This window comes from Spermophilus citellus (genome assembly GCF_964194105.1).
Source record: "Spermophilus citellus genome assembly, chromosome: 3".
In the NCBI taxonomy this organism is placed as follows: domain Eukaryota; kingdom Metazoa; phylum Chordata; class Mammalia; order Rodentia; family Sciuridae; genus Spermophilus; species Spermophilus citellus.
Genome location: NC_138184.1, coordinates 171,271,278 through 171,285,738, shown reverse-complemented (window position 1 = coordinate 171,285,738; position 14,461 = coordinate 171,271,278). Strand labels below are relative to the sequence as shown.

Here is a 14,461-nt window from a genome sequence, read left to right as displayed (position 1 = left end):
ACTCAACCTGCTGGGGAGCAGGGCATGAAAGCTAGCAGAGGATGTGGCCTTAGAGCCCAGTGCTATGTAAGTGAAACCCAGCACCCAGCAGAAACTGAAGGCTCTGCACAGTGCCAGGAGGAGGCCATGGGGCACCAGTCTATTGGACTTCCATTCCAACCAGCATCACCTGTGGCTGTCTGCAGCAATCTTGAGTCATGAGTCTGTTTCAGCACTAGGCAACCTATACCAACCCTTGATCCTACCCCAGTTCTGGGCTGGTCTTGGTGGGGTAAAGATTTGATGGCTTGATGGCATTGGTGGCCATAGGCTTGACACAGTCTAGGAGGGTCATTCATGGTGACTCTGCCTAGAGTTGAGCAGGGTCTCGCAGTGTCTGACTGTTACCTGTGGAGGAGGAATCTAGGCCTACGAGTCCCAGGCTTAAGGGGACAGACTACTCTTCTAGGTATTGTCCTGGTTCTTTCTAAACAGGACACGAATAGTGTATTTGTGACAAATTAGGCCTTGAATTTCCCTCTAATTCTGAAATAGTGACAACAAACCAATAGCTGACTGGAGTCAAATCTGGACCTGGATATCATCCAGTGATGAAATAGAGTAAATGACTATGGACTAAACAGCCTGATTAGAAGTTCTGGAAAGATAGCTTAGGAACAAAGCCAGATCAGAAAGACTGGAATAAATACAGAATCCTTCAAAATACAAATGATGTCATATGCCAATAAGCATCAAGGGATTTCACAAAACCATGATCTAATAAGGTGCCAGAACAAGTAGTAGTAAGAATGGAAAAAAAAAATCTCAGATAATTTGAGATTACTCAATGAGCTTGCAGAAAATACAGACAAACATTTTAATGATGTAACAGAGAAAATTAAAGAGATGGAAGCAATTAAAAAATCAAATTCTTGAGCTGAAAAGAATACTTAGCAAAATTTAAAATGTGATAGATCAGTGGCAGGACAGATCAAACAGAAAAAAAGAATTAGTGCACTTAAAGACCAGCAATTTGAAAATATCCAGAGGGGAAATAAGAATAAAAGTGTACAGAAACTTAGGTATAGCATTCTAAGAGCAAATTCAGGTTACTGGGGTTTAGAGGGGCTTGAAAATGCCAAATGGGTAGAAAGCTTATTCAAAGAAATCAAACCTAAAGAAGGATACAAATTATCTGGGTATAGGAAGGTCTAAGATCACTAAATTGAACTCAACAAGTATACCCCAAGACATCTTAAAATCAAGCTTTCAAAGGTCAAAGAAAAAGACTATCAAGACAAGGAAAAAAAAGAATAACACAGGATTGTCCCAATTCACCTGACAGCTTACTTCTCAGCAGAAACCTTACAGGCTAGGGGAGAATAATATGATATTTTCATATTACTGTAGGAAAAAAAACTGTCAACTGAGAATATTGTACTCAACAAGGTTATCCTTCAGAAATGAAGAAGAGATAAAAACATGGCCAGACAAACAAAAGCCAAGGGAATCTATCACCACCAGATCTGTTTTTCAAACTGAAAGAAAATGACATTAATGACTAAGGAGAAAACATGAGAAGGTGTAAAACTGGAAGTACCAGCCAGAGCAATCAGGCAAGAGGAGAAATAAAGTGCACCCTGTTTGGAAAAGAAGTCAAATTATTACTGTTTGCAGATGACACGATATTATATAGAAAATCCCCCAAGGTGCCAACAGAAACCTTTAGAAGTAATAAATTCAGCAAAGTGGCAGGATACAAAATCAATATAAAGCAAATTATCTAAAAAAGAGCTCAAGAAGGCAATCACATTTACAAGGACTATAAAAAATATACTTAAGAATAAATTTAACAAAAAAGGTGAAAGATCTCTACAATGAAAATTATAAAACATCGATAAAAGAAATTAGAACAGGACACAAAAAAGTGGAAAGATATCCTGTGTTCATGGGTTAGAAGAATCAATATTGTTAAAATGTCCATCCTAACCAAAGTGATCTACAGATTCAATGCAATCTCTATCAAAATACCATGACATTCCTCACAGAACTAGAAAAAAAATAATTCTAAAATTTGTAGGAACCACAAAAAACCTCAAATAGTCAAAACCATCTTGAGCAAAAAGAACCAAGAAAGAGAGGTATTAGAATTACTAATTTAAAAACATACTGCAAAGCTGTAGTAAAAGCAGCAGAGTATTGTTATAAAAACAGACACACAGACAAATAGAACAACAGAGAGCCTGGAAGTAAGCCACATATCTACAACCAACTGATTTTCAACAAAGATGCTCTGAAAAAGGACCGTCTTTTAATAAACAGTGCTGGGAAAATTAGATATTACAGGTAGAAGAATGAAACTCAATGCCTATCTCTTACCTGTTACAAACATCAACTAATAATGAATTTAAATATAAGACCTCAGACTATGAAACTACTATAAGAAAACAGGGAAATGCTTCAGGACATTGAGATGGGCAAGGATGTTTTGGGACAAAACTTTAAAACACAGGAAATGAAAAACAGACAATTGAGATTACATTGCACTCAAAAGCTTCTGCACAGCATAGGATAACAGTCAACAGAGTGAAGAATGTGAGAAAATATTTGCAAACAATACATGTGACAAGGGGCTTATATCCAAAATATATAAGGAACTCTAGGAATAAAGCAAAACAACAATATAAAACAAAACAAAAACAACCCCCCCAACTCACAAATGACCTGATTAAAAAATGGGTAACAGATCTAAATAGACATTTGTCAAGAGAAGACATACAAATGGGCAATGATATAAGAAAACAGGCTCAACATCCTCATCATCAGGGGAATGCAAATCACAATCATAATGAGGTGTCACCTCACCCCAGTAAAAATGGATATTATCAAAAAGCCTAAAGATAACAAGCGCTAGAGAGGATGTAGTGAACGAGAACCCTTGCACACCCTTGGTGGGGATGTAAATTAGTACAGCCGTAAAGGAAAACAGTATAGAGGTTCCTCAAAAAAATTAAAAATAGAACTACCATATGATTCAGCACTCCCACTACTGGATGCGCATCCAAAGAAATGAAATCAGAATTTCAGAGACATCTGCACTCCTATGTTCACTCCAGCACTATTCATAGTAGCCAAGAAATAGGAACAACCTAAAGGCCTTTCACCTGATGAGTGATGAAGTAAAGGTGATACATATGAAATCCTGTCACTTGTGCCAAGATGGATGAAACTGGAGGTCATTATGTTATGTGAAATAAGCCAGGCACAGAAAGAGTATCACATGCTGTCACTCACATGAAACCTAAAAACTATTGATCTTATAAAAGCTGAGAGTAGAATGGTGGTTACTAGAGTCTGGGGGTGGGGCAAAGAATGGGGCAAGGTGGATCAATGAATACAGTTAGGTAGGGGCAGGAAGTTCTGGTGTGCAACTGAACCATAGGTTAACTCTAGATACTAATAACATACTGTACTGTACTTTGGCAAAATGCTAGAAAGATTTTCAAAGTTTTCATGATAAAATGATAAATGTTTGGGATAGTAGGGGATAGGAAAGGTAGCAGAATACAACAGTCACTAATAAGCCATTATGTAATAATGTGAGTATGTAACAGTTGTGATTCTGCAATCTGTATTTGGGGTAAAAATGGGAGTTCAAAACCCAAATGAGTCTAATGTATGAAAGATGATATATCATGAGCTCTGTAATGTTTTGAACAATCAATAAAAAAAAAGAAAAAAAATGGAAAAGAGCAGTAAGCAAAACAAAAAAATAAAAAATAAATTAAAAAAAGATAAATGTTTGAGATATGTGTAACCAGATATGAACATTATATAATATACATATTAAAATATTATATAATATTCCATTAATATGTACACTTTTATGTTTTGATATATCACTTAAAATGCATTAAAATCGATTTTCAGGAATGAGTAGAAAAACTTAGTGTATGAAAGCAACTCCAAGTGTTCCTAGTAAAATGATTGGGTCTACACATTAAAGTCGAGGCATGATGGGAAGTACCTTCTAAATCACTGCTGACCTGTCCCAGGTATTAGGGAGGTGACACAGAACATGGAATAGGCAACTAGGTAACTCCTGTTCTTACTCTCCTTTTCCAGCCGCCCTCTCTCCTGGGGACCCCATTCACCTTTTGTTTCACCTGCTGCTTACATAGGAGATTGATGCAGTTGCTTGTAGTGAACTACATTTGAATGTCCATAGACATCTGAAAATACCATGTTTTCTCATATTCCTAAATTAGATCACTCATAGTAATCTCAATTTTAGCATTTGAAAAGAACTAAGGCATCATATAGTTGAGAAAATTGATACCCAAAGAAGCTAGTAGTTCTTAAAGAACTCTAAGTTATTTAACAGCATCACTTTTGAATTTTCCTTCTTCCTCCCTCCCAACTGCCAATGGTTCTGCCACTTTCTAAAATACTCAGGACCCAACCTGGGGACATTTTTTGGAATTCTTTTATTTCCTTTATATCACCAGTCACTAAATCTTACTTTTTCCAGACTCTTGCTATTGCAAATTCTCCTGAATATCACTCTATTGTTTCTAGTGCCTCAATATCCCATTCCTGCATTTCCTAGGTTATTGTAATATTTGTCTGATGTATTGTTGTCCCATGGTTCTCAACTGTGTCTGCTCATTCTATTGACCTGGGATACATTAGCAACAAGAGATGTATTTCTCTGCCTGCAGCCTCCTACCCCTAAATTCTAGTTTAATTGGTGTGGGAAGGAAGCTTTATGGGTCTATTTCAAATTTTGTAAGGTGATTCTAATGGGTAGCTATGATTGAAAACCCTTTCCAAAAATGTTTCCGTCACCCCTAAGGTTCTCCTTGGCCATTGTGGTATGATGTGTGAGAATCTTCCTTGACCCCTTATTTCCCAGATACTGGCCTCTTCTAAGCATTCCAAGTTTTTGCATTTCTCTTCCCCTTGCTTTTCTGTAGGAATCCTATGGCCATATCATTTACTACTTGGTTCAAAATAATTTCTCACAACATTCTATAGTCATTTTGAATTGCAGAACCCTTTGCCCTTCTCTCTAACAATCCCAACCCCAGTGGTTTCTCAAGGGTATCTCAAGACCACTTTCCTCCATGGAGCCTTGACTACTATAGTCATGATTTCCTCCTCTAATCTCAAAATCACTTATCATTCTGATTGGTACTGTCTTGCTTCAAGTTTTTTTTTTTTTTTTTTTTTTTTGACTCTTTGGTGAGAGGGAGAACTCCCTGAGGGGCGCGTTTGGGGGAAAGAACACTGTCACATTTTATTCCTGCAAGTCCCACAACAACAAACCATGTCCTGACAAGAGGTGCATTTGGTTGAACTTGTTATAGACCCAGAAGGCATAGCAGGAAGGCAGACACAGAATTCTGCTCAGACAGACCTAACATTAGCTCCTTCTTGCAAGTCCCTATTGCTCCAAGTCTCCAGGAAACTGAGCTACACACAGCATTTCTGTAGCCCAGAAGTAGCCCTGGCACATTGCATTACATTCTGAGCTGTCAACATACGTCCCAAACTACAATTTGAGAGAAACGCTTCACAGAAACAATATAACTTAGATGATCCTGAAACAGTTACCTGGAACATTCAATTAGCCAGTTTTCCTTCACTTAACTTTTAATACAAAGAGATACTTTACAAGAAATAAGTGGACAGACAGGAAGATATCTGTTAAGGAATAAAGCTGAGAGGCAAGATGGCCGCATAGAGGCAACTGCTTCTCCACAAAGAACCAAAGCAACAGGTGTGTAACAACAGGTGAGCAACTGTGGGAGAACACTGGAATTCTATACTAGACAAACAGAAGACTTGTGAAATACAGAGACCTGGGACAGCATTAGAACAAGAGAAACAAAATGTCCATCTCTAGCCACCTGGGCTCCACAGCGGGGAGGGAGAGGGGAATTCTCCTCTCTGCAGGGGAAAGGTTAAAGATAGTCTCAGCAAAGTGGATCAGTACAGATACTGGCAATCCTAGCTGTGGGGAAGTTTTGCATTCCTTACAGGCTTACAGCCTAAGTAGACCAGAGGCCTGAAATCTGCACTATTGTGTCTGGCTTTGTCAAAGGAATTCACTTCATCTCCTAGCAAATCCCAGTGTTGTGGCCCAGAGCCATTATAAAGAGGGGACCTACTGTCTGAATTTAGACTGCTTCAGTGGTCAGAAGCCCCCATTATTCCTCTCTCCAGGACCCCAGGCATAATCCCCTGCTTTGGCTTGACAGGTGGCTACCTCCTGAGCCTCAGTGGTGTGACTGATATAAACCATAAAGAATGCTACACACTACAGGATGGGAGTGGAGGGTGCGCTCTCTCTAGAACTGAGGGTTCAGGAAGCCTGCCCTCTGAGACTGAGTGTGTGGCCAGTTGTGTGTGGTTTCCCATGGTGCCAGGACTGAGGATGGTTACCTGTTCTCAATCCTTCTCCCAGCACTGTGTTTGGGAGAGGGTGCCTACAGGGTGTACTGGAGCAGACATGAACATCATTACTACAGCCCTGGCTGCAGCCCACCTGAGGCACATAGCCTCAGAAGGTCTGGGAGAAACTTTGTCTAGTGATGGCTGTGTTTCATTTCCCTCCTGCCAATACCTCAGTCAAGAGTAATTTTACCCAGCTGTAGATGCAACCCATTCCCGTGGTCACTACAACTGAAGAATGGGGGTGGGGGAAAAGTCCCTGCCCATAGGCATGCATACCTAGGTGTGGGGGGTGAGGGGTGACGTCTTGCTTCTGGGTGGACATGTCCATGGTACTAGCAAGGGAATTAACAATTATTCCTGCATCTGCATATAGGTGGGGTTCCCTGTACTGGTGGTCCCCATACCTTTTCTGATCATGCACTGCTGATGAGAGTGGGTATGAGGGCCACAAAGTGGGGTGCTATGATTCCTACCCTTGTCTTTGCCCATGAAGCACCCATACCTGGACCTGGACCTGTGTCTAATTAGATGACAAATGCTTTGGAGTCCTCACCATTGCTGGAGCAGCCAATATCAGAGAGCCATTCAAGTAACAGCCAATGTTAGTGCCTGAGGAAACTCCTATCACCTGATAGGAACCACCATTCCCATAGTGGAGGTAACACACAGGCTGCATATTCCACCCTCTGCTACCTACACCACACCTGCCTAAATGCTACAGTGTCCCCACTCTTGCATGATCTGCAGAGACAGTGGTCTCTCTCCCACTCTGACTATCATGCCCAGCTGGAAATAAACTCAACATTCTTTTTCTAAAATAGACCATATATAAGTCCATAAAACAAGTCTTAACAAATTTAAAAAAATTGAAATCATATCCTGTATCTTTTCTGATCACATGGGAATGCAACTAGAAATAAACAGAAAAGCTACATTAATTACACAAATAGATGGAGACTGATCAACACACTTTTGAACAAACAGTGGATCATAGAGGAAGTCAGAAAGAAGTTTATAAATTCCTTAAAACAAGTGAAAATGGGAACAAAACATACCAAAACCTGTGGAATACAGCAAAGCAGCATTAAGAGCAAAGTTTATAGCATACATTTAAAAACTAGATTTAAAATAAATAACCTAATGATGCCTCTCAAGGTCTCAGAAAACAAGAAAGAACAATATCCGAAATTAGTAAAAGCAAGGAAATAATAAAGATTAGAGCAGAAATAAATTAAATATACCCAGATAAATAAAATGGGAGATGAAGAAGGAAACATTACAATGTATATTGTAGAAACTCAAAGGATTGTTAGGGATTATTTTGAAAATAATACTACTAAATTAGAAAATCTAGAAGAAATGATCAAACTTCTTGACACATATGACCTACAAAATTAGACCAAGAGGATGTAAAAAACCTGATTAAACCAAGAACAAGAAATGTCATTGAATCAGTAACAAAAAAACCACCTAATAAAGAAAAGCCCAGGCTTCACCGCTGAATTTTAAAGAATTAACACCAATTCATTTCATCTCAAATTTTTTCATAGACTTGAAAGAGAGGCAACCCTTCCAAACTCATTTTATTAGACCTGCATTACCCTATTATCAAAACTTGATAAGGGCACAACAGAAAAGGAAGCTGTAGGCCAGTATCCCTGGTGAATACAGATGCAAAAATACTCAACAAAACCTTTGCAAATCAAATTCAGCAGCACATCAAAAAGATCAGACACCATGATCCAATTGGTTTTATTTCAGGAATATAAGAACAGTTCAACATAAACAAATCAATAAATATAATACATCTCACAAAAAGAATGAACATCACATGATTAGCTCAATAGATGCAGAACAGACATTTGGTAAAAATTCAGTATCCCTTCATGTTAAAAGCTCTAAACCAAGTTAAGGATCTTACCTCAAACCCATAGTCAGCATTGTACTGATTGGGGAAATACTGAAAACATTTCCTCTAAGATGGGAGACAAGAAAAGGGTGTCCACTCTCACTATTCTTATTCAATATGCTGTAAGAAATTTTAACCGGAGCAATTAGGTAAGAAAAAAAGCATACAAGTAGGAAAGGAGGAAATCAAATTATCCCTATTTACAAATGATATGATTCTATATATGGAAAAACCTAAAGTCTCCATTTGAAAACTTTTAGAACTGATAAATGAATTCAGGACAAAATCAGGACATAAAATCAATGGACAAAAATCAGTGACTTTTCTACACATTAATAATGAATTTGCTGAGAAAGAAATCATCAAAACAGTTCCATCCATGATAATCCCCAAAGATATAAAATATCTAAAAATAATCTCAACTAAGCATGTGAAAGACGTCTACAAAAAAAATTACCAAACACTGAAGAAGGAATTGAGAAGACACTAAAAGATGGAAAGACCTCCCATGTTCATGGATTGAAAGAATTAATATTGTTAAGATGTTCATCTTACTGAAAGTGATCTCTAGATTCAATGTAATCCTCAGCAAAATATCAATGACATTCTTCACAGAATTAGAAAAAACAATCTTAAAATTTGTAAGCATGCACCAAAGACCTTGCATAGTCAAAGCAATCTTGAGCAAAAAGAGCAAAGGCAGAGACATCAGAATACTGATTTCAAGATATACTATAGAGCCACAGTGACAAAAACAGCATAGTATTGGCATAAGAAGACATATAGACCAGTGGAATAGAATAGAGAATCCAGAAATAAACCCACATACCTGTAGTCAACTGATCGCCAACAAAGATGCCAAAATATACATTGGAAAAAAGACAGCCTCTTTAACAGATGGTGCTGGGAAAGCTGGATATCCACATGCAGAAGTCGAAGCTTGTAACCTCTCTAACCCCATACAAAACTCAACTCAACATGAATCAATGACCTTACTGTAAGATCTGAAACTTTAAAACTACTGAAGGACAATGTAAGTGAAACACTTCTAGGTATTGGTACAGGCAATGATTTTCTGGATAGGACTCCAATAGCACAGAAAACAAAAGTCAAAATGGACAAATGGGATTACATCAAACAAGAGCTTCTGCACAGTAAAGGGAACAATTGATAGAGTGATAGGTTGTCTCAACCACAAAACAGGAGAAAATGTTAGCCTACTATTCCTCTAACAGAGAGTTAGTACATAAAGTATTCAAAAAACTTAACAAAAATTACAAGTATTCCAATCAAAAAATAGGAAAGTGATCTGAATAGACACTTCTCAAAAGAAATACAAATGGCCAGTAAATACATGAGAAATACTATATTTAGATTACTATCATTAGCCATCAGGGAAATGCAATTTAAAGCTGAAATTTCATCTGACCCCAATTGCAATACCTAAAAGGAAACAAAAAACAAACCAAATGCTGGTGAGAATATGGAGAAAAAGGAACCCTTATACAATGTTGTTGGGAATTTAAATTAGTTCAGCTATGAAAACAATGTAGAGGTTCCTCAAAAATCTAAAGATAGAACTTCCATCTGATCTAGTTATCCTGTCGATGGGCATACATTGTATATGAAGTCAGCATAAAAATGATATATTTTTTGCATACACATTTTTTTGCATCACTATTCACAATAGCTAAGATATGAAATTAGCCTATGTACTTGTCAACAATGAATGGATGCATGGCTAAAGAAAGTGTGGTATATATACACATTGGATTATTATTCAGGCCTAAAGAATAAAATCCTGACACTTGTAGGAAATTGGATGGACCTGGAGGATATCATGTTAAATGAAATAAGCCAGACACAGACAAGTATCACTTGTTATCTCTCATATGTGGGAACTGGAAAATAAAAAATAATGGTGTCTGAAAATAGAAGAAGAATTTACTAGGGACTGGGAAGGATGCTAGGAGGAGAGAAACAAGGGTAAATGAAGGGTGGATGGACATGATAAGTGTACCATGCATGCACATATAAATATATCACAGTGAATTCTATTAATCTGTACAATTAATGTGTCAATAATTATAACAAAAATAATTTTTTTATGGTGCTGTGGATTGAACCCAGGGCTTTGTGCATGTGAGGCAAGCACTGTACCAACTGAGCTATAGCCCCAGCCAAAAGATCAAATAAATTTGAAAATGAAAAAGAAAAAAAAAACATGCTTCTGGATTAGGTTGAGGTTGAGAGGGTCAGTAGAAACTGGAATCATTAATCTTGTATCTTCTTCAACTATTTTAAGAAAGACCTATATTGAGGGGGTTGTAGCTCAGTGGTAGATTGCTTGCCTAGCATGTGTGATGTGTGAAGCACTGGGTTCGATCCTCAGTACCACATACAAATAATTAAGTAAAATAAAGGTATTGTGTCCATCTAAAACTAAAAAAAAAAAAAATTAAAACCTATATTGAAACTTCCATCAGAATGATTACTTTGTGATGCTGCAAGATGTTTATTCATTCACTTCTTTATTCACTCTGGTTTTTCTGAACCTGTAAAGCCTTGTATTAAGAGGCTGGGCTGGGGTTTGTGACTCAGTGGTAGAGCACTTGCCTAGCATGTGTAAGGCATTGGGTTCAATTCTCAGCACCATATTAAATAAATGAATAAAAATAAAGGTCCATCAATCGCTAAAACAATATTTAAAAAACCAAACAAACCTAGGCTAATAACATAAAGTCCTTGTCCTCCAGGAGTTTGAATTCCTTAAGAAAAAGGAAATATGCAAATATTGATAAGGATGTTGTAAAATAGGAAGTGAGGAGAGAACAGGAGAGATCTTTGAAGGGTGATAAGATTTCAGATGCCAGATAGACCACTTCTGATTGATGGACTTGGGGAAATAAAGATTCATGGAGAGGCAGCCTTTGACACCAGTCATAAAAGAGGAAAAACTTTGGGGAAGGGTTTTCCAAGCCAGGAGATCAGCATATGCCCAGCCTTGAAAGTCAGAATGTAGAATAATGAAAGTTGTTCCAGTGTAGTTGAAGCCCAGATATCTGATAGGATAATGTGAGAGATAAGGAACTGAAAAGTAGAATGGGGCCAAATCAGGGATGTCTTTGGGGATTTAATTAGGTCTTGTTTTGTTTCTGTTTCGTGTGGAATTTTAAAAAAATTGTTTTTTTTTTTAAATTGTAAATTGACATAATATCTTTCTATGTATTTATTTATTTTTTTAATGTGGTGTTGAGGATCAAACCCAGTGCCTCACACATGTGAGGCAAGTGCTCTACCACTGAGCTACAGCCCCAGCCTGTGGAAATGTTTCTTTAGTGGGCAATCTTCTAGTGCAATTGTTGTGGCTCAATAAGCAGAGAAGACTGACCACTGTCATAGGGAAAACAGGTAGAAAGTTGTTCCAGGAGAGTGAACCTGAACTGGGGTAGAATGACCAGAGGAATGGAAGAGAGGGTTGATGTGAAAGGAAAATAGTGTTCAAACTTGGGAACTCATTGTATATATCTGAGTGGGGAAGTCAGTTAAGGTGGTTTTGAGACAGGCAACTATGAGGGCTAATGGTCCCTTGATAGGTAGTTGTATGAGGAAAGGTCACGGATACAATTTTGAATACACAAATGGGGGTTATCTGGGTAAAAGTGTCCAGCAGGATTTGGAAATCTTGGGATGGAGTTGGAGAAGGGAGGAAGAGATAACATCACAAATATCAGAGTAATGGGCACAGTGGTGACAGGTGGAATGATGAGAGCAGGTGAATCCATGAAGGAGAGGATGGGAAGGGGTATATCACTGGGAAGAGAGTTGGAGGTCCTACAGGAGCAACTGGAGAGGAAGAGGATGCAGCTGATGCACTCACCAATAGTGATGGTGGTCACAGAGAGTCCAAAGGGGCTGGAGAACAGAATTAGTTATTGGATTTTGTTACATGGTGAGACTGGTGGTCTTTAAGGGGACATTTTCACATTTTTTTATCCTTGATGAAATTCAGATTTTAAAATGCAATATATCATTGGAAAACAAGGCATGCTTGTTTTCAGAATATGTTGAAACTTTAAGCACATAGGACATGATTTCAGATTAGAGTTTCTTTTTTGTACTGGGGACTGCACTCAGGGGTGCTTAATTACTGAGTCACATCCCTAGTACTTTTTATTTGTGTTTTTAAATTTTGAGACAGGATCTCACTAAATTGCCAAGGTGTCTTCGAATTTATAATCCTTCTTGCCATCCCAAATCACTGGGATTACAGGTATGTGCCATTACACCCAGCAAAGACTTTTTATTTTTCTACCTGGGATCTGGGAATTGAACCCAGGATTCACTTAACCACTGAGCCACATTCCCAGTCTATTTTATATTTTATTTTGAGACAGGGTCTCACTAGGTTGCTGAGCCTGGTTTTGAACTTGTGATTCTCCTGTCTCAGTCTCCTAGATTACTGAGATTACAGGCATGTGCCACTGTGCCTGGCAGACTTTTTAAAATAAATAATGAGCACTCTGTTTTTCTTAAACATTCTCCACACAGAGGGTTACTTTAGGATAGAAATGGTGTTTTATTCATCTTTGTACTGTGACCACCCCAGTCCTCTGAAAAAACAAGCCAGAAAAACCAGGGCCTGGCTTCCCATGACAGGAGCTCAGTAAGAGCCCTAGTTATCTGAGGTGGGTATCCACGCTGGGCTGGGTTCCCTCAGTGGCTCAGAACATGAGGCATGGTGTGGGAAAGATCTATGGTGAGGTCCATGGAGTGGCAGGTAAAGCTAAGGCCATTTCCCACTCACAGTCCTAGCCATCATTTCTTGAGGACTACATACCTGGCACTGGGCAAAACAGGCAGGAAAGCTTGGTTCTATTCCCAGCCTCTCCCAGTCTAACCCTTTCACCAGTCATCTCAGGGTGGAACAACCACATTTTATTAAGTAAGTGGGCAATTCTCCTTGCAGCCTCCCTGAAGCCTTCTCTCTGCCTTCCATACATTCTCCTTCTCTTCCTACCTCTCAGACTGCTGAAGCTGATTAAAAACCTGAATAAACTCTCTAGCTTCAGTTGCTTTTCATTGACTTATTTAAAAATGGTCAGTTTTGGAGGTCACATAGTCGAGCAATGTATTATTAGCCTCTCACTAACTTTATCTGTAGGTAGCGCCTCTGACGTGTGGGTTGTGATGATAATGGCTCTCTGTAGGTTACTTTTCAGGGACTTGAAGGGCACTTTTATTGAAACCACTGACTCTTCACTTGGTCCCCCACAAGTGTCTGATTGGTGACCTTTTGACATCAAAAGCTGAAAACCCCACCCTCAGATGATACCAATTCCACCATTTTCTGAATATGCTTCCCATGAAGAGCCATAAAGATTGATTACATGTGTATATGGACTACCTCACCCAGATCACCTTTCCCATGCCTTAAATCACCCTGATTAATTATCACATAAATATGCCCAAAGCTTACCCTTGGGAGGGGGATTTGAGTCTTGGGCCTCCTACCTGACTTGAAAATAAACTTTCTTTCTCTGTTGCAAAATGCATGATCTCAGCTATCAGCATACTGTGTGGTGGAAAAAAATGGGTACTGTTTAGGAACACAGCCCTCTCCTGATCTTTGCCATCTTCTCCTACTTGCCATTTAAATGTAACTGTCACTGGGCTCTCTGTACACTGTGTGACCTCTCTGGAGGAGCTCATCCCCACTCATAGATCCAGCTGTCCTTTCTGGAATCCCCAGATGCTCTAGCTCCACCTCCTGAGAGCTACACTCAAGTGCCCTGTTTCTGGGCTGTCTCACATAAGTGTCCTTCAGGTACCCGAAACTTGACAAGTCCAAAACTAACCTCATTACCTTTCTGACTCTCTCTCTCCTTCACTGTCGTTACTTACAAGTTCAGTGCTTCCATCAGTGAAATGTCTGAAATAGTTCCCAAATCCACCCCACTGGGTTGTTTCCACTCTCACTTCCTTAATTCTGGCCTACACATCATTTGCCTCAACTTTTGCTGTAACATTTTAACTATATTTTCCTAATAAACCTATCTTAAATATTACTGAGGTAGATTTCTAAATATAGATATTTGTACCTTCTCATTTAAA

General features: G+C 38.6%; 1 protein-coding gene across 3 annotated transcripts in view; it reads right to left on the bottom strand.

Moving 5' to 3' along the window:
* MAGI2 (membrane associated guanylate kinase, WW and PDZ domain containing 2) overlaps positions 1-14,461 on the bottom strand; it is a 1,381,189-nt gene that overhangs the window by 37,446 nt on the left and 1,329,282 nt on the right. The gene's annotated exons all lie outside the window — the stretch shown is intronic.